The following is an 18,952-nucleotide window of genomic DNA, read 5'->3' on the forward strand; positions in this document are numbered from 1 at the left end:
ACTAACCTAAGGACATCACACACATCCATGCCCGAGGCAGGATTCGAACCTGCGACCGTAGCGGTCGTGCGGTTCCAGACTGCAGCGCCTTTAACCGCTCGGCCACTCCGGCGGAAGTGAAAGGGCACGGTATATTTTCTTCCCAGTCTTTCCTCAATCCGAGTTTGTGCTCCGTCTTAAATGATCGCATCGTCGACGGGCATTTAAAATTCCCTGACATCAGGAACTACGATATTAGACGCTGGACCACCTGTGCAGTCACGTTGCGGCGTGATTGTGTTCCATCGTTGATAACTTGTTTGGACGTCAGCAGTTGTCAGATACCGACGTTATCACAGTTATCACGTCAGATTGACAAGTAACGCACCTCACCCTGCATTCGTCGACCATCTACCGGGACAGTCAGTGCTTCGGACGTCTTCCCTGGTGCAGGTGCTTTCTTTCTCCGTAAGTTTTGCAGTTTTACACAACGTTTTTATTTTGTTACGGATTGTAAGCTACGCAGAATCGCTGCCTTGACTTTAGCATGAAAGTTAGGTAAAAAGTTTAGGCTTATGATGACTAAGAAATGACGTCACACGGTATGGCAGAAACTGTGTTGTGTCCTACAATACTGGCCGGCTGGTGTGGCCGTGCGGTTCTAGGCGCTTCAGTCTGGAACCGTGTGACCGCTACGGTCGCAGGTTCGAATCCTGCCTCGGGCATGGATGTGTGTGACGTCCTTAGGTTAGTTAGGTTTAAGTGGTTCTAAGTTCTAGGGGACTGATGACCACAGATGTTAAGTCCCATAGTGCTCCGAGCCATTTGAACCATTTCTACAATACTGCGACTGCGTGTGTATAATCACTCACTGTGTTTTTCTTTACATGGGTTACTCCATCCGTTTATTCTTCCCCTTCTACATGAAATGTATTAGTAGCTGCGAATTCGAAGAACCATCAGCTGTATGAGGGAATGATGACAATGAAAGTTAGTGCCGGATCAACACTCGAACCAATGCCGATGGTCACCTTAATCCCTTTGGCTATCCGTACCCGACTCACGGCTGGACCCAAACTTCCATATGTCATCGTCCCTGCGTCACAGACCCTACTCGTACTCACATTATGTAATCCCTGTGTAGGGGAGGACAATTTAATTGAAAGTTGCTACCTGGTATCGGCGGATAAATACGATATTGCAGTGCTTGTGTTGTTAAGAAGTAAGATGCGAAGTTCCTTCGGACATGCATGCATGTCCGAAGGTACATTGCATCATTCATCTTAACAACACAGGCACTGCAATATCGTATTCTTACCCAGATTTTCATAAATCAACTTATTCAATTTTATTAATCTAACTCATGCCATGACAAAGAACTTCGTTGAAATATGGCATCGTCACGATGAAAGTAGAGCAACCCAAATGCTTGTCAGTGGGTATTAATCTGCCAGTATCTAATCGTAATTTTTTTTAAATATCTTATTAGCCAGCCGGAGTGGCCGAGCGGTTCTAGGCGCTTTACTCTGGAATCGCGCGACCACTACGGTCGCAGGTTCGAATCCTGCCTCGGGCATGGATGTGTGTGATGTCCTTAGGTTAGTTAGGTTTACGTAGTACTAAGTTCTAGGGGACTGATGACCTCAGACGTTAAGTCCCATAGTGCTCAGAGCCATTTGAACCATTTTGAATATCTTATTTGAAACTAATTTTAAGTAGTAATAAACACATTGATTTCAGTCTGTATTAACAGAATGCTACAAAATCTCTTCAGAAATTTTATAAGTTTTTTTATACTAATATTAACAAAGACTGATCTGAAGATGTTCATTACTTATAGTAATTGATTATCAGATAAAATCTAATGTGGTCTTGCCTTCGACGTTTGCTATAGCTACTAGCAAATCGAAAGGATTTTTGGAAATTTGTGGTAAGTTCTAAGGGACCAAACTGCTGAGGTAATTGGTCCCTAGGCTTATACACTACTTAATCTAACTTAAACTAACTTACGCGAAGGACAATACACACACACACACACACACACACACACACACACACACACTCATGCCCAAGGGAGGACTCGAAAGGCTTTTATTACCTTTCGTGATGTACAATAATATTCAGCTTATTAAGCACATGACTGCGGACCATCCCATCCGCTGACCCCAGATAAAAGAGAATCATAAAAATTCTTTTATGTACTTTGTCGCTGTAGCAGATGATACTCGCACAGATAAATTGGTATTATGCCGTTGCTTTGAATAGTGAGTTCTGTATATTTATTAATAATATGGCGCTCGACCATTTATTAGCCTGCCGTATTGGAAGACTAAATGTCTGTCAGTAATAATGGAATAGCAAGCTATACCAGTTTCGTTGCTTAAAAAACTGGTCGTTTTACCGTCAGTGCCCAATTCAGTTTCCTGGAAAGGTGATACCCCATCTCATCATGCGTAAGGAGAAGTTCTATTTGTCGAACGTTTTAGATCGTTGGCAGATGATGATCCGTGGAGCAGAGAAAGCAAATAGCTGAACTGCCATGGGATGAGGTTTGCTGAGATGAGTACGACTCCGCCATCCTCAATAAGAGATCTGTTCAAAAAATACTGGAACGTCGTCCACAAAATTTTTCTACGTATACCGTTTACTTATACTTCGAAATACTCTCCTCCACAACTGATATACCGCTCCCATCGCCGCTTCCACTTCCGAAAGCAGTCTTGGTAGACCTCATGCTGGAGCGCGCGACACGCTGTCTGCGAATTTCCTTTTAACTCGTTTATCGTTGCAAATATTTGTCCTTTCAACAGGGTTTCACCTTTGGAAGTAAAGAGAAGTCCGCAGGGGTCAGGTCTGGAGAGTACAGAAGATGAGGCAGCTCAGTGATTTCTTTTTTGTACGACAGTCAGGCACCAACAGGGATAAATAAATACGAGGGTGAGTTATCGTGATGCAAGAGCCATGAATTGTCTCGCCACGTTTCAGCCGTTTCCTTCTTACACTTTCTCGCAGGTGTCGCAACACGTCCCGACAGTGCTATCGATTAAGAATTTGTCTCTATGGCACGAATTCATGATGAACTAGTCAAGAAGAGTCAAAGAAAAGTATTAGCAGGGCTTTGACATTTGACTTGACCTGACGAGGTTATTTTGGTCTTGAGGAACCTTTCACCGCCACATTGTGAAGATTGAATCTTGGGCTCAACATCATAACCGTAGGCCCATGTCTCGTCATCAGTTATGACTGTCTTAATGAACATCTCGTTCTCATTTGCGTCATCCAAAGCTCTTCACAGATTACGAGGCGAATATCTTTCTGGTCTTACTCATGAGCCGTGGGATGAACTTGGAGGCAACACGACGCATTCCAAGATACTTTGTCAGGATTTCATGACGTGATCCAACAGAAATGTTACATTCTTCTGCAATATCTTCAACAGACAGTTCTCGAATAGCGCACGCAATTTCGTTGACAGTCCTGACATGAGCGGCGTCGGTAGACGAAAGGCTTAATCTATAACTTACGTCCGGCCATTTTTAAACCGTGTGAACCATTCGTAACGTCGAGTACGGCTTAACCACTCATCATCATAACTTCGTGCATTATTTGGTGTGTCTCTGTAAAGATTTCCTTGATTTTCACGCAAAATTTAATTCAAACGCGTTGCTCCTCTAACTCTTCCATCTGAAAATTCTCAAACTGTGCGACACAACATTCTACTTAAAACAGCACTGAACAGTAACTAAAGCCTAGTTTATACGACGACATTGGGTTGCGCCACTCGTTGCAAGTGGTTTCATATATGAGTGTAGACGCGGCGACATCAGTATATACTTCAGATTCATCGTTTTGTGGGTCCCTGAGTCGTGTCTGAAATGAAAGCTGCGCGTCGCACGGGTTGTGATGTAGTTGAATCTTGTTGCGTGGAATCGCTGCATAAGGAAAGAAAAAAAAAAGAAACGTGTTTCGATTCGCGACTGGATAAAGAAAAGACGTCAGCTCGGTTGCTCAGCATCCTTGCTGAAATAATTTATAACGGAAGATCCAAGAAGTTCTTTTAATTATCTTAGAATGTCACCAGAACTGTTCACGTTTCTTCTAAACAGAGTTAATTATGCGATGAGGAATAAATGTACTGTAATGCATGAAGCACTGTCGCCAGCACTGAAATTACACATATTGCGTGGATTACAATCGAGAACACTCGGCATGCTATAAGATATGGTTTTAGTTGGTGATGACGCTATTTCATTAACACCAATAATTACTGACATTAACAGTAATAATTATTAACATTAGCAACAATAATTATTCGAGCAGGCCGCATTAAGAAGAGAATGGTTTGCAAACTACTCTCTTGAAGATAGATCTGTACAGTGACAATATTTCAAAATTCTGACATATGTGAATGGGGAGCACTGCAGCGACGTTTTAAATAGATGAATATTGAATAAAGAATGGAGCCTTCCCTCCTGTAAACAATATTCCTTAACAAAGAGTTGTCCAACTCGAACGATGAGATTTTAGTCTGGTAGACGAGAGCATTCCACAGCTAGAATTACACTTGCTTGTATTTTTCTTAATTCAGTTGTATATGTGCTCATAACTCAATAAATTTTGCCCTGCAGCTCAGATATTGTCAAACCATCTATGTTATATGATTGCATATGACGGTCTCAGCGGCAGCAACATGTTGCTTATTTTTGTAATCAACATCACTGAAATCCCACAAACACCTACGCAAAGCATAGATATCCAAAAAGCGTATATTGTTCTCCGTTCTCCACTTCATATTTCAGTTTGTCTACACTCTAAGAACACACACAACCTCAAAACTCATGCAACTAGTGTCGCCAAAGTTGGAACACGCCGAAAGTATTTAGTTTCACCAACAAGTTGCGCAGACACGCGGCGAGAATGGGCAGTGGCCGGTAGGACAGTTGCGTGCAACCTGGTGTCGTTGTATAAACTAGGCTTAATAGACATACAGCAATGAAACTCCCGGTAGTTACACATTAAACACAGGCGTGTGCAGTGATGCCAACCGCATTTCGCTCGAACACACCATCGGCGCGAAATTACGAATGTTTCTGAATTTTTTGAACAGACCTCGTACATGTGCTTCGGGGGTTGTAACGAGCATCTACGACAGTAGAAGTGATATGCCGGTCCTCCGAGCAGTGGTAAGTAGTGTCTGTGATGGCCCCGAAATAGCTTCACTTACTTCAAAACAAACAAGATCAGGCAGCACGACATTCACTAGATAATCGCAACTACGAAACTACATACGACACACAGTATTAATATCGCTGAATGTAAGATTGGCAGTGGCCGTGTGGTTGGTTGGTTGATTTGGGGTTGGGGACCAAAGAGCGAGGTCATCAGTCCCATCGGATTAGGGAAGGATGAGGAAGGAAGGCTGTGCCCTTTCAAAGGAACTGTTGCGGCATTTGCCTGAAGCGATTTAGGGAAATCACGGAAAACCTAAATCAGCATGGCTGGACGCAGGTTTGAACCATCGTCCTCCCGAATGAGTGGCTGGATGTTAGACACTAGAGGTCCAAAGTCTTCCCTTCTACCGATTTAGGGGTAAGAGGCCAAGTAATCCAGGAAAGTTCTTCATTGCAGAAGACGACTAGGCTTTATGTCTGTCCTGTCAAGAGCACACGTTCGCCAGAAGTGTTCAAATTTCGCTAGCTCATAATTCGTCATTGGAGTGTAACAGTGTGACCAACAAAATGCCACCAAAGAGTTCCCTGCGCATGTAATTAGAGAAAGGCGCAGTTCGAGAGTCTGCCGAATATAATATGTCCTCCATGTTGTTGGAGAAGAGGTGAAGCATGATGCATAGGGTTGACTCTACTACTAAATCACTATCCCAGAACCCGGTACAAGCTAACGACTGTCAGGGGCAAAAAAATTTCATTTTCTATACCCAGCGTAATTGTTGACCAAATTTAAAAATTTAAAATGCCTACATAATCTACTCATTGAGGCGTGTAAACTTACGACGGTGAGTCAAATGAAAACCTTATTTTGTAATAACAAATAGAAATTTAGCGCCGTTCTCCTGTAAGTTGGTAAGCATGATACAAACAGCGTCCAGAGTGGCCTGTAGGTGGCAGCAGTTTGCAGATGCACACATACCGTCACAGTATCAGTATAAAGATGGCCGCCAAACTTGCGACTTGCATCAGGGAAGAACGGTGTTCTGTTATTCGGTTTTTGCGTAGTGAAGGTGTGAAACCTATTGAAATTCATCGAAGAATGAAGGTTCAGTACGGTGATGCATGTTTGTCACAGCAGTGTGTCTACGAATGCAGTAGGAAGTTTGCAAATGGTGTGACTTCAGTGGAAGATGCTCCTCGTCCAGGTCAGGTACAACGAGTTGTGACTCCACAGAACTTTGCAGCAGATGAAGCCATAGTGAAGGAAAACCGCCGAGTGACACTGAATGGCATTGCAGCATGTTTACAGATTAGTCATGGTTCAGCACACCACATTGTGGATGATGTGCTCCAGTTTCACAAAGCGTCTGCAAGATGGGTGCCACAGCAGCTGACTCCTGAAATGAGAGAACGACGTGTTGATGCTTATGAAGAACTTCTTCGGCGTTTTGAACGAGAAGGTGATGGCTTCCTTGCAAGAATCGTTACTGGGGACGAAACCTGGGTTCACTTCCACCAACCGGAAACGAAGAGACCGAGCAAGGAATGGTGCCATTCCTCATCACCAAAACCAAAGAAGTTTCGAACAGAAGCATCAGCAGGGAAGGTTATGCTGACTCTCTTTTGGGACGAAAAAGGCGTCATTTTTGAGCATTACATGCCTAGAGGGACCTGTCACCAGTGAATCATACACTGATCTCCTAAAAATCATCTATGGCCTGCAATCAAATCAAAGCGACGTGGATTGCTGTCAGCAGGTGTCCTTTCGCAACACGACAATGCAAGGCCCCACACTGCCCGTACAACAGTTGCAACGATCACAGACATGCATTTTGAGTGTCTTCCTCATCCACCATACTCACCAGACCTTGCCCTAAGTGCTTTCCATATGTTTGGACCACTCAAAGACGCAATGGGAGGGAAGAAGTTCCGTTCTGATGTTTGTGCATGAGTGGTTGCGCGGACTACCAAAAGAATTTTTTCCTAACGGAATTTATGCACTTTGTAAGTGCTGGAGGACTTACATTGAGCGTGGGGGAGATTGCGTTGAAAAATGATGCAGCTTTGTACCACTTCCGCACAATAAATAATATTTAAAAAAATATTTAAGGTTTCATTTGACTCACCCACGTATGTTAAGGGTTTAACACAAGACAACTACACTCCTGGAAATGGAAAAAAGAACACATTGACACCGGTGTGTCAGACCCACCATACTTGCTCCGGACACTGCGAGAGGGCTGTACAAGCAATGATCACACGCACGGCACAGCGGACACACCAGGAACCGCGGTGTTGGCCGTCGAATGGCGCTAGCTGCGCAGCATTTGTGCACCGCCGCCGTCAGTGTCAGCCAGTTTGCCGTGGCATACGGAGCTCCATCGCAGTCTTTAACACTGGTAGCATGCCGCGACAGCGTGGACGTGAACCGTATGTGCAGTTGACGGACTTTGAGCGAGGGCGTATAGTGGGCATGCGGGAGGCCGGGTGGACGTACCGCCGAATTGCTCAACACGTGGGGCATGAGGTCTCCACAGTACATCGATGTTGTCGCCAGTGGTCGGCGGAAGGTGCACGTGCCCGTCGACCTGGGACTGCACCGCAGCGACGCACGGATGCACGCCAAGACCGTAGGATCCTACGCAGTGCCGTAGGGGACCGCACCGCCACTTCCCAGCAAATTAGGGACACTGTTGCTCCTGGGGTATCGGCGAGGACCATTCGCAACCGTCTCCATGAAGCTGGGCTACGGTCCCGCACACCGTTAGGCCGTCTTCCGCTCACGCCCCAACATCGTGCAGCCCGCCTCCAGTGGTGTCGCGACAGGCGTGAATGGAGGGACGAGTGGAGACGTGTCGTCTTCAGCGATGAGAGTCGCTTCTGCCTTGGTGCCAATGATGGTCGTATGCGTGTTTGGCGCCGTGCAGGTGAGCGCCACAATCAGGACTGCATACGACCGAGGCACACAGGGCCAACACCCGGCATCATGGTGTGGGGAGCGATCTCCTACACTGGCCGTACACCACTGGTGATCGTCGAGGGGACACTGAATAGTGCACGGTACATCCAAACCGTCATCGAACCCATCGTTCTACCATTCCTAGACCGGCAAGGGAACTTGCTGTTCCAACAGGACAATGCACGTCCGCATGTATCCCGTGCCACCCAACGTGCTCTAGAAGGTGTAAGTCAACTACCCTGGCCAGCAAGATCTCCGGATCTGTCCCCCATTGAGCATGTTTGGGACTGGATGAAGCGTCGTCTCACGCGGTCTGCACGTCCAGCACGAACGCTGGTCCAACTGAGGCGCCAGGTGGAAATGGCATGGCAAGCCGTTCCACAGGACTACATCCAGCATCTCTACGATCGTCTCCATGGGAGAATAGCAGCCTGCATTGCTGCGAAAGGTGGATATACACTGTACTAGTGCCGACATTGTGCATGCTCTGTTGCCTGTGTCTATGTGCCTGTGGTTCTGTCAGTGTGATCATGTGATGTATCTGACCCCAGGAATGTGTCAATAAAGTTTCCCCTTCCTGGGACAATGAATTCACGGTGTTCTTATTTCAATTTCCAGGAGTGTGTAACAATTAGAGACTCTGGGTTTGTCTTGAGGTACCGTAATTGATGGCGCTCACATCCCCGCGCTATATTCATCCAGTATTTGAGAATGAGAGCACTTTTTTGTGACTTCCAATAAAGTTTGCACATAATTTCAAGCCTATACGAAATTTTTTGTCGCTGATACTCCCTACAAAATGATGTAAGGAAAAAACGTTTACCGCTTACTACATTCTCACTGTTCATACATTCAAACTTCATCATCAGGCATGACGTTTGAATTTATTACTTCTTTACTATTGACTATTCGCAAAGCAGTTTGCGACAGGACACGTGCACACTGCAGGTACCTGCAAAATAATTTCTTTCAAATGGTTCAAATGGCTCTGAGCACTATGGGACCTAACGTCTGAGGTCATCAGTCCCCCAGACTTCGAACTACTTAAACCTAACTAACCTAGAGGCACCACACACAGCCGTGCCCGAGGCAGGATTCGAACCTGCGACAGTAGCAGCAGCGCGGTTCCGGACTGAAGCGCCTAGAACTGCTCGGCCACAGCGGCCGGCAATTATTTCGTTGTACGGCACGCAGTTCAAGAGGTATGCGTCAAAAATATGGAAATGCGTGGAAAAGTAGCTTCTGATTAAAACGGAGAGCAAATTACCCAGACTAGATTCGCCCAGTATTTCATAATGACGGCACATGGCGACTTACAACAAACTTTGAACATAATTTCAAACTTTTTCTCGCGTACGTACTTGAAGTCAAATATTCAACACATTAACCAGTTTATAAAGTATTCAGACGTTTCAAGCTGTTTCATACATGGGAGTTCGGTTCTTTAAAAGAACCGTGGGTTTGCTGGTATTTTTCTAATAAGCTAGCGCTGGTACTCGCAGCGTGGTATCGGCAGTATTTCCGTCGGGCTGATGCATTCTTGGTGGCGGTCACGGGTTTGTAGACTGTTACTCGGCTTGTTGATAGCGTCTGACTCGTCGCAGAAATAGGTTGCGCGAAATGCTAATTATGTTCTGATGTTACTAGCGACACGTTATCTCTACGTCTCAACTTAGTTCAGTGTTCACCGAGCAAGCTGGAGAAGTTATGATGTAGCACACTTATTCTGGTAGAGCGAGATACAAATAAATCCCATATAGCATTGTAGTTAAACATTAAAAAAGTTTAAGAACGTACGGACCAGAACAGTACACTAGCAAGTGCTGGCACAAACTACTGTGATGATGGTTGGATAGTCTTTACACAGTCAAATTACAGCCACTTTGACAAATGATCTGCTTCTGTGGTCTTCAGTCCTGAGACTGGTTTGATGGAGCTCTTCATGCTACTCTATCCTGTGCAAGCTTCTTCATCTCCCAGCACCTACTGCAACCTACATCCTTCTGAATATGTTTAGTGTATTCGTCTCTTGGTCTCCCTCTACAATTTTTACCCTCCACGCTGCCCTCCAGTACTAAATTGGTGATCCATTGATGCCTCAGAACATGTCCAACCAACCGATCCCTTCTTCTAGTCAAGTTGTGCCAAAAACTTATCTTCTCCCCAATCCTATTCAATATCTCCTCATTAGTTATGTGATCTACCCATCTAATCTTCAGCATTCTTCTGTAGCACCACATTTCGAAAACTTATATTCTCTTCTTGTCCAAACTATTTATCGTCCACGTTTCACTTCCATACATGGCCACACTCCATACAAATACTTTCAGAAACGACTTACTGACACATAAATCTATACTCAATGTTAACAAATTTCTCTTCTTCAGAAACGCTTTCCTTGCCGTTGCCAGTCTAAAATTTTATATCCTCCCTACTTCTACCATCATCAGTTATTTTGCTCCCCAAATAGCAAAACTCATTTACTACTTTAAGCGTCTAATTTCCAAATCTAATACCCTCAGCATCACCCGATTTAATTCGACTACATTCCATTATCCTCGTTTTGCTTTCGTTGATGTTCATCTTATATCCTCCTTTTAAGACACTGTCCATTCCGCTCAGGCGCTCTTCCAGGTCCTTTGCTGTCTCTGGCAGAATTACAATGTCATCGGCGAACCTCAAAGTTTTTATCTCTTCTCCATGGATTTTAATTCCTACTCTGAATTTTTCTTTTGTTTCATTTACTGCTTGCTCAATATACAGATTGAATAACATCGGGGATAGGCTACAATCCTGTCTCACTCCCTTCTCAACCACTGCTTCTCTTTCATGCCCCTGACATCTGGTTTCTGTACAAATTGTAAATAGCATTTCGCTCCCTGTATTTTACCCCACCACCTTCAGAATTTGAAAGAGAGTATTCCAGTCAACATCGTCAAAAGCTTTCTCTAAGTCTACAAATGCTAGAAATGTAGGTTTGCCTTTCCTTAATCTAGCTTCTAAGATAAGTCGTAGGGTCAGTATTGCCTCACGTGTTGCAACATTTCTACGGAATCCAAACTGATCTTCCCCGAGGTCGGCTTCTATCAGTTTTTCCATTCGTCTGTAAAGAATTCGCGTTAGTATTTTGCACCCGTGTCTTATTAAACTGATTGTTCGGTAATTTTCACATGTGTCAGCACCTGCTTTCTTTGGGATTGGAATTATTATATTCTTTTTGACGTCTGAGGGTATTTCGTCTGTCTCATACATCTTGCTCACCAGATGGTAGAGTTTTGTCGCGACTGGCTCTCCCAAGGCCGTCAGTAGTTCTAATGGAATGTTGTCTACTCCCGGGGCCTTGTTTCGACTCAGGTCTTTCAGTGCTCTGTCAAACTCTTCACGCAGTAGCGTATCTCCCATTTCATCTTCATCTACATTCTCTTCCATTTCCATAATATTGTCCTCAAGTACATCGCCCTTGTATAGACCCTCTATATACTCCCTCCACCTTTCTGCTTTCCCTTCTTTGCTTAGAACTGGGTTTCCATCTGAGCTCTTGATATTCATACAAGTGGTTCTCTTATCTCCAAAGGTCTCTTTAATTTTCCTGTAGGCAGTATCTATCTTACCCCTAGTGAGATAAGCCTCTACATCTTTACATTTGTACTCTCGCCATCCCTGCTTAGCCATTTTGCATTTCTTGTCGATCTCTTTTTTGAGACGTTTATATTCCTTTTTGCCTGCTTCATTTACTGCATTTTTGTATTTTCTCCTTTCATCAATTAAATTTAATATTTCTTCTGTTACCCAAGAATTTCTGCTAGCCCTCGTCTTTTTACCTACTAGGTCCTCTGCTGCCTTCACTACTTCATCTCTCAAAGCTACCCACTCTTCTTCTACTGTATTTCTTTCCCCCATTCCTGTCAATTGTTTCCTTATGCTCTCCCTGAAACTCTGTACCACCTCTGGTTTAGTCAGTTTATCCAGGTCCCATCTCCTTAAAAATGCCACCTTTTTGCAGTTTCTTCAGTTTTAATCTACAGTTCACAAACAATAGATTGTGATCAGAGTCCACATCTGCCCCTGGAAATGTCTTACAATTTAAAACCTGGTTCCTAAATCTCTGTCTTACCATTATGTAATCTATCTGATACCTTTTAGTATCTCCAGGCTTCTTCCATGTATACAACCTTCTTTTATGATTCTTGAACCAAGTGTTAGCTATGATTAAGTTGTGCTCTGTGCAAAATTCTATCAGGCGGCTTCCTCCTTCATTTCTTAGCCCGAATCCATATTCACCTACTACGTTTCCTTCTCTCCCTTTTCCTACTACGGAATTCCAGTCACCCATGACTATTAAATTTTCGTCTCCCTTCACTATCTGAATAATTTCTTTTATTTCATCATACATTTCTTCAATTTCTTCGTCATCTGCAGAGCTAGTTGGCATATAAACTTGTACTACTGTAGTAGGCGTGGGCTTCCTGTCTATCTTGGCCACAATAATGCGTTCACTATGCTGTTTGTAGTAGCTTACACGCACTCCTATTTTTTTATTCATTATTAAACCGACTCCTGCATTACCCCTATCTGATTTCGTATTTATAACCCTGTATTCGCCTGACCAAAAGTCTTGTTCCTCCTGCCAGCGAACTTCACTAATTCCTAATATATCTAAGTTTAACCTATCCATTTCCATTTTTAAATTTTCTAACCTACCTGCTCGATTAAGGGATCTGACATTCCACGCTCCGATCCGTAGAACGCCAGTTTTCTTTCTCCTGATAACGACGTCCTCCTGAGTAGCCCCAGCCCGGAGATCCGAATGGGGGATTATTTTACCTCCGGAACATTTTACCCAAGAGGACGCCATCATCATTAAACCATTCAGGAAAGCTGCATGCCCTCGGGAAAAAATTACGGCTGCAGTTTCCCCTTGCTTTCAGCCGTTCACAGTACCAGCACAGCAAGGCCGTTTTGGTTAGTGTTACAAGGCCAGACCAGTCAATCATCCAGACTGTTGCCCCTGCAACTACTGAAAAGGCTGCTGCCCCTCTTCAGGAACCACACATTTGTCTGACCTCTCAACAGATACCCCTCCGTTGTGGTTGCACCTACGGTACGGCTATCTGTATCGCTGAGGCACGCAAGCCTCCCCACCAACGGCAAGGTCGAAGAACAACACAAACACCAAATTCCCAGGCAGTGAAAATCCTCAACCTCGCCGGGAATCGAACGCGGGACCCCGTGATCCAGGGGCACTGACGCTAGCCATTGGACCACGGGCTATTGACACAGACGACGGTGTTAAGTGGACAAAGTAATTGCTGAAAGTGATGAACAGGCTAAAAGGGTAGGGTAGTGGGGTAGGAAATGGTTCAAATGGCTCTGAGCACTATGGGACTTAACATTTGAGGTCATCAGTCCCCTAGAACTTAGAACTACTTAAACCTAACTAACCTAAGGACATCGCACACATCCATGCCAGAGGCAGGATTCGAACCTGCGACTTTAGCGGTGTGGGGGAGAGGGAAAGGAGGATGGAGTTAATGGGATTGCTGTAAACCCTGTCCCCCATCCACTTTCAGTTGACTCCTTCCTCCCCTTTGTTTCCCCCCCCCCCCCTTTTTTTGGTCAAATGTTTAAGCGGAGCGGAAACAAGGCTCCATATAAACGAGTTTTTGTTCGAATTTTCATAGCCAAACGAAGAGTGGGAAATAGACAAACGGGGGTCATATTGACCAGTGTGAGGTATAATTTTGCAAAAAATGGTTATTTACTTGGAAATAATCATGGTAATTAAGAAAAAAATAATTAGTGATTTGAAGGAAAATTTTTGTCCCAGTTTTTACAATGAGGGAAACGAACTAACGAGATATCAAATTAACTAGCCTATACTATGAAGTTTTGTCCGAATTTTCATAGCCAAACGAAGAGTGGGAAATGGACAAATGGGGCATCAAATTGACCAGCGTAAGGCCCCCATGAACCATGGACCTTGCCGTTGGTGGGGAGGCTTGCGTGCCTCGGCGATACAGGTGGCCGTACCGTAGGTGCTACCACAACGGAGGGGTATCTGTTGAGAGGCCAGACAAACATGTGGTTCCTGAAGAGGGGCAGCAGCCTTTTCAGTAGTTGCAGGGGCAACAGTCTGGATGATTGACTGATCTGGCCTTGTAACATTAACCAAAACGGCCTTGCTGTGCTGGTACTGCGAACCGCTGAAAGCAAGGGGAAACTACCGTAATTTTTCCCGAGGACATGCAACTCTACTGTATGATTAAATGATGATGGCGTCCTCTTGGGTAAAATATTCCGGAGGTAAAATAGTCCCCCATTCGGATCTCCGGGCGGGGACTACTCAGGAGGACGTCGTTATCAGGAGAAAGAAAACTGGCGTTCTACGGATCGGAGCGAGGAATGTCAGATCCCTTAATCGGGCAGGTAGGTTAGAAAATTTAAAAAGGGAAATGGATAGGTTAAAGTTAGATATAGTGGGAATTAGTGAAGTTCGGTGGCAGGAGGAATAAGACTTTTGGTCAGGTGATTACAGGGTTATAAATGCAAAATCAAATAGGGGTAATGCAGGAGTAGGTTTAATAATGAATAAAAAAATAGGAGTGCGGGTTAGCTGCTACAAACAGCATAGTGAACGCATTATTGTGGCCAAGATAGACACAAAGCCCATGCCTACTACAGTAGTACAAGTTTATATGCCAACAACCTCTGCAGATGATGAAGAAATAGATGAAATGTATGACGAGATAAAAGAAATTATTCAGGTAGTGAAGGGAGACGAAAATTTAATAGTCATGGGTGACTGGAATTCGTCAGTAGGAAAAGGGAGAGAAGGAAACATAGTAGGTGAATATGGATGGGGGGGAAGGAATGAAAGAGGAAGCCGCCTTGTAGAATTTTGCACAGAGCATAACTTAATCATAGCTAACACTTGGCTCAAGAATCATAAAAGAAGGTTGTATACCTGGAAGAATCCTAGAGATACTAAAAGGTATCAGATAGATTATATAATGGTAAGACAGAGACTTAGGAACCAGGTTTTAAATTGTAAGACATTTCCTGGGGCAGATGTGGATTCTGACCACAATCTATTGGTTATGAACTGCAGATTGAAACTGAAGAAACTGCAAAAAGGTGGCATTTTTAAGGAGATGGGACCTGGATAAACTGAAGAACCAGAGGTTGTAGAGAGTTTCAGGGAGAGCATAAGGGAACAATTGACAGGAATGGGGGAAAGAAATACAGTAGAAGAAGAATGGGTAGCTCTGAGGGATGAAGTAGTGAAGGCAGCAGAGGATCAAGTAGGTAAAAAGACGAGGGCTAATAGAAATCCTTGGGTAACAGAAGAAATATTGAATTTAATTGATGAAAGGAGAAAATATAAAAATGCAGTAAATGAAGCAGGCAAAAAGGAATACAAACGTCTCAAAAATGAAATCGATAGGAAGTGCAAAATGGCTAAGCAGGGATGGCTAGAGGACAAATGTAAGGATGTAGAGGCTTGTCTCACTAGGGGTAAGATAGATACTGCCTACAGGAAAATTAAAGAGACCTTTGGAGAGAAGAGAACCACTTGTATGAATATCAAGAGCTCAGATGGCAACCCAGTTCTAAGCAAAGAAGGGAAGGCAGAAAGGTGGAAGGAGTATATAGAGAGTTTATACAAGGGCGATGTACTTGAGGACAATATTATGGAAATGGAAAAGGATGTAGATGAAGACGAAATGGGAGATAAGATACTACGTGAAGAGTTTGACAGAGCACTGAAAGACCTGAGTCGAAACAAGGCCCCGGGAGTAGACAACATTCCATTTGAACTACTGATGGCCTCGGGAGAGCCAGTCATGACAAAACTCTACCATCTGGTGAGCACGATGTATGAGACAGGAGAAATACCCTCAGACTTCAAGAAGAATATAATAATTCCAATCCCAAAGAAAGCAGGTGTTGACAGATGTGAAAATTACCGAACTATCAGTTTAATAAGTCACAGCTGCAAAATACTAACGCGAATACTTTACAGACGAATGGAAAAACTGGTAGAAGCCGACCTCGGGGAAGATCAGTTTGGTTTCCGTAGAAATGTTGGAACACGTGAGGCAATACTGACGTTACGACTTATCTTAGAAGAAAGATTAAGAAAAGGCAAACCTACGTTTCTAGCATTTGTAGACTTACAGAAAGCTTTTGGCAATGTTAACTGGAATACTCTCTTTCAAGTTCTGAAGGTGGCAGGGGTAAAATACAGGGAGCGAAAGGCTATTTACAGTTTGTACAGAAACCAGATGGCAGTTATAAGAGTCGAAGGGCATGAAAGGGAAGCAGTGGTTGGGAAAGGAGTAAGACAGGGTTGTAGCCTCTCCCCGATGTTATTCAATCTGTATATTGAGCAAGCAGTAAAGGAAACAAAAGAAAAATTCGGAGTAGGTATTAAAATTCATGGAGAAGAAGTAAAAACTTTGAGGTTCGCCGATGACATTGTAATTCTGTCAGAGACAGCAAAGGACTTGGAAGAGCAGTTGAACGGAATGGACAGTGTCTTGAAAGGAGGATATAAGATGAACATCAACAAAAGCAAAACGAGGATAATGGAATGTAGTCAAATTAAGTCGGGTGATGCTGAGGGAATTAGATTAGGAAATGAGACACTTAAAGTAGTAAAGGAGTTTTGCTATTTGGGGAGTAAAATAACCGATGATGGTCGAAGTAGAGAGGATATAAAATGTAGACTGGCAATGGCAAGGACAGCGTTTCTCAAGAAGAGGAATTTGTTAACATCGAGTATAGATTTAAGTGTCAGGAAGTCGTTTCTGAAAGTATTTGTATGGAGTGTAGCCATGTATGGAAGTGAAACATGGACGATAACTAGTTTGGACAAGAAGAGAATAGAAGCTTTCGAAATGTGGTGCTACAGAAGAATGCTGAAGATAAGGTGGGTCGATCACGTAACTAATGAGGAGGTATTGAATAGGATTGGGGAGAAGAGAAGTTTGTGGCACAACTTGACTAGAAGAAGGGATCGGTTGGTAGGACATGTTTTGAGGCATCAAGGGATCACAAATTTAGCATTGGAGGGCAGTGTGGAGGGTAAAAATCGTAGAGGGAGACCAAGAGATGAATACACTAAGCAGATTCAGAAGGATGTAGGTTGCAGTAGATACTGGGAGATGAAGAAGCTTGCACAGGATAGAGTAGCATGGAGAGCTGCATCAAACCAGTCTCAGGACTGAAGACCACAACAACAACAACAAAGGCCTAGTTTTGCAAAAAAAACATGCTTAATTGCTTGAAAGTAATCAAGGTAATTAAGAAAAATCAAAATATTTCAGGAACAGCTGTTGCTAGCTATGTAATTGAAGTGTCAAAAAGTTCATCTCTTCAAGGCCTAGCTAATTTGAGCATAAAAAGTTACACTGATGTGATATTTAACTGTCAAAGAGATTCCTTCGATTGAAGCACTAAATTCAGGGCATTTCGAGGACAGAAGACGCTAGGAAGGTAAATGAGCCGTCAAAAAGTTCTTGTGTTCAAGGCTTAGCTGTTTTCCGTTAAAAAAAATGTTGCGTTGGTGTGATATTTGAGTTTTAGAATGGCTTCCTTGAAATCAAGTACTAAATCTAGGGCAGCAGACACAAGAAACATAAATGAGGTGCTATAAAGCTTATCTTTTCAAGCCCCACAAAAAGTTACATTCGTGTGATATTTCGGGAACAGAAGACGCTAGGAAAACAAATGAAGTGTCAATAGAATCATTTTTCTCAACAAAAAGAAAATTTAAAAATAATTGAAAAAATATCAGTCAAATTATTTGTCTAAAAGTCAGAAACATAAAAGATTAGAGAAACATTTGACATAGCTTTAATGGTGCTCGAAAATATATACAGCAAATGAGGTGCGTCAAACGTTTCTCTAATCTGTTTTACTGCTTACGTTTATACAAACTATTTGAGCCGCGCGGGATTAGCCGAGAGGTCTAGGCGCTGCAGTCATGGACTGTGCGGCTGGTCCCGGCGGAGGTTCGAGTCCTCCCTCGGGCATGGATGTGTGTGATGTCCTTAGGTTAGTTAGGTTTAAGTAGTTCTAAGTTCTAGGGGACTGATGACCACAGCTGTTAAGTCCCATAGTGCTCAGAGCCATTTGAACCATTTTTAAGATTTATTTGTTCATAGCTTCTCTGTGCATTTAATTGTGCTTGATTTTTCGTACAAATATATAGTCGTAAAAGGTTACAGATCTTTGGAAGAACAATCATTATACAGCTATAAACTCGCACTGATGTTGTTTGGGCTATCTGTTTAGACTTAAGTTGCCTGAGGACGGCTTAGAGAGCCGAAAGCCGGTTCGCAACGAACTATGCAATAAATATTACTGTGGAACATCAGTCCTGCGTATTTCAATGTTCAATATGTCTATGTTCTTTTTAGTACCGGTGGTATCTTTATAAATACATTGTTACGCAAAACTTAAGGACGAAAGTAACTTTCACATGGTGTGTCATTGCCAAGTAACATAGCTCGATGAAACTTGGACCATACATACGAGGGTAATCCCAAAAGTAAGGTCCCCTATTTTTTTTATAAGTACATAGACCAGTTTATTTCTAGAATGGTTTACATCAGTTCACAGCTTGAACATTTAGCTATTTTTCGACATAATCACCATTTCTGTCGATGCATTTTTGTAGACGCTGTGGGAGTTTTTGTATGCCCATGTCATACCAGCTCGCCGCCATGCTGTTCAGAAAGTTATGAACCTCTTCTTTCACCTCGTCGTCAGAGCTGAATCGCTTTTCAGACAGATGTTCTTTTAACCTAGGGAACTGGGCGCTAAGACAGGACTATAGGGT

The 18,952-nt window shown here is 43.4% G+C and overlaps 1 protein-coding gene across 1 annotated transcript in view; it reads left to right on the plus strand.

The window, feature by feature from the left end:
* Window positions 1-399: 399 nt before the first annotated feature.
* LOC126095648 (uncharacterized) overlaps window positions 400-18,952 on the plus strand; it is a 191,339-nt gene continuing 172,786 nt past the window's right edge. The window contains exon 1 of the mRNA XM_049910409.1: window positions 400-447. The gene's annotated coding sequence lies outside the window, so the exon portion shown is untranslated. The remainder of the gene's footprint in view (window positions 448-18,952) is intronic.

This window comes from Schistocerca cancellata, chromosome 8, assembly GCF_023864275.1.
Source record: "Schistocerca cancellata isolate TAMUIC-IGC-003103 chromosome 8, iqSchCanc2.1, whole genome shotgun sequence".
In the NCBI taxonomy this organism is placed as follows: Eukaryota; Metazoa; Arthropoda; class Insecta; order Orthoptera; family Acrididae; genus Schistocerca; species Schistocerca cancellata.